Source organism: Orycteropus afer, unplaced genomic scaffold, assembly GCF_000298275.1.
Source record: "Orycteropus afer afer isolate SDZICR_OR568_19922 unplaced genomic scaffold, OryAfe1.0 scaffold00092, whole genome shotgun sequence".
Taxonomy (NCBI): Eukaryota; Metazoa; Chordata; class Mammalia; order Tubulidentata; family Orycteropodidae; genus Orycteropus; species Orycteropus afer.
The window spans coordinates 7,235,812-7,238,685 of NW_006921679.1; positions in this window are offsets into that span (position 1 = coordinate 7,235,812).

Below are 2,874 nucleotides of genomic sequence, written 5' to 3' on the forward strand. Positions count from 1 at the left end.
AGCAAAGCCCAAACCACACCCACTGCAATGGAGTCCATTCTGACTCACAGCGCCCCTAGAGGACAGAGTGAAACTGCTCCAGAGGGTTTCCAAGGCTGTCAATCTTCACAGAAGCAAAGCCCAAACCACACCCACTGCTGTGGAGTAGATTCTGACCCACAGCGCCCCTAGAGGACAGACTGGAACTGCACCACAGGGTTTCCAAGGCTGTCAATCTTCACAGAAGCAAAGCCAAAACCACACCCACTGCCGTGGAGTCTATTCTGACTCACAGCGCCCCTAGAGGACAGAGTGGAACTGCCCCACAGGGTTTCCAAGGCTGTTGATTTTTACGGAAGCAGACTGCCTCATCTTTCTCCTGATTAGCAGCCAGTGGGTTCGCACTACCAACCTCTCAGTTAGCAGCTAAGTGCTTAACTACTGCACTACTAGGTTTATTTGTCATTCAAAACCAAAGTGTTCACTAGAGTGGGCACTTTCCTTATTTAGAACTCCACTGGTGAATTCACTTACTAAGACCAGGAAGCTAAGGCCCCACTTAAAGGCGGGCTTGATGTGCTTAGCGTGTTATGCCATGTTACACTGGTAAGCTCGTGCACAATCCCGGCTCCATCACATACCATCACACAAACACACACACACACACACACCCCCCACTGGGCAAGGCCAGGAACTGGGACTGGTGCAAACAGAGTGAAGCACCCATCCTTTTCTAAGAACTGGGTAGAAAGCGTTCTGGCAGAGCTGTGTAAGGATACACAGAGACACTGATACCAACGTCTAGCTGGATTTGGTAAAACAAGGAGGCTCTTCGTAAGAGGAGCTGAGCAGTGCCTCTGGGGAGTTGAGATTTGTTTCGTCAAGGTAGAAAAAGCAGAGAAAAGCAGGTCGATAAGTCACAAAACACCCCATTTTAAAGAACGTTTTCTTTTTCTTTGTGCATTTTGTGTAACTTGTTAACCTTATGTTTTGTTAAAGGCATTTTCCACGTTGTTTGAAATGTATAATCCTTTTTCAGTATTACTGACGCTATGGATATAAATATATACTCTTTTTTTTTTTTTTCATCTTTTCAGAGGAGGGCTTGAGGGATGTTATTTCAGAAAGATCCAGGAAACGTTTGAGCAAGGGCAGTGGCTCGGAATGGCTGCATTTCTAAACGCTATTCAGTCCAGGGGTAACCTGAGTAACAATGTAAGGCAACACAATGGTAGCTGATCTTAACCAGAACCCCCAACTACTTGCATGCTGGCCACACACGAGTGCCTCCAGCGTGGATTTTAGCTTAGTCAGCAGGCGGCAGAATAAATATAGTGAATCAATTATTCCCACTGACAATACCCATTTAAATGTACTAAGGCAAACTGTGGTGTTGGCGAAGAATACTGAAAATACCATGGACTGCCAGAAGAATGAACAGATCTGTCCTGGAAGAAATACAGCCGGTATGCTCCCTGGAAGCGAGAATGGCCAGACTTCGTCTCATCTACTCTGGTCATGTGGTCAGAAGTGACCAATCCCTGGAGAAGAGTCTCACGCTTGGTGAATGGAGGGTCAGAGAAAAAGGGGAAGACCCTCAACGAAATGGATAATCGACACAGAGACTGTGACGATGGGCTCAAGCATAGCAAGGGTTGTTAGGATGGTGCAGGATTGGGTGTGTGGTGTTTCGTTCTGTTGTACATAGGGTCACTATGAATTGGAATCAATGCAATGGCAGCTAACAACAACGACAAGGAAAATCTAACAATAAACATCAATTGCTTGCAACCCTGTAATACTTTGAAATGGTGAAGGAAAACAAAACCACAAACACAGTCTAACTTTTCCACAGAAAGAGGACAAGCCATAAACTCTAGATAGGAATGGATGTATTTCTCATTTATACAATTAATTTGGTCATACAACTAGGCCTGCCACAGGACTCAAAGAAACTGGAAAGAACAGATTTTAAACTGAAACCATTGATTTTATTCTGAGGGCACTAAGCTGTGGAACACTGATTCAAGTCTCAGAGTTTGGGGCCAACCTGATTTTAATAACTTGCATGGGTATTTTAGAAAAATTATTGCACGGGGTTTGATTTAATTAAGCTCAGCAGGGTTCAAAGAAAGCCCGTGAACTCTCCACGAAAAATGTCCTTCAGTTGTTCTGTTATTAAAAGCTGGGTAATTATGTCACCAAAAGAGACAGATATAGAAAAAGCTGCAGTCATAAATTATAAGCAAAAGCAATACTTCATGCATGCTGACACAAAGAGAAACGTCTGTCTCTCAACTATAGAAAGAGACGGAACTGCTACTTTAGAGCTTGGCCCAAAGCAAGGTTCACCAGTATTTGTGGAATTGACAAAACGATGAATGAAGAGTAAATAAGCATGCAAAAACAGTTAACCACTCTTCCAAACGATGGTAAAACCAAACCAAACCCACTGCCACTGAGTCAATTCCGACTCATGTTGTTGTTGTTAGGTGCTGTCAAGCCGTTTCTGACTCATCGCAACCCCATGCACTGCAGAACGAAACACTGCCCAATCCTGCGCCAGCTCCATGATCCTTGCTATACTTGAGCCCACTGTCACAGCCACCATGCCAATCCATCTCGTTGAAGGCCTTCCCCTCTTTCGTCAACCCTCCACGTTACCAAGCATGACATCCTTCTCTAGGGAATGGTCCTCTCTGACAACATGGCCAAAGTAGGTGAGACGAAGTCTGGCCATTCTTGCTTCCAAGGAGCATTCTGGCTGCACTTCCTCCAGGACAGATCTGTTAGTTCTTTTAACAGTCCATGGTGCTTTCAGCATTCTTCACCAGGATCACAACTCAAAAGCATCAACTCTTCTTTGGTCTTCCTTATTCATTGTCCAGCTCTCAC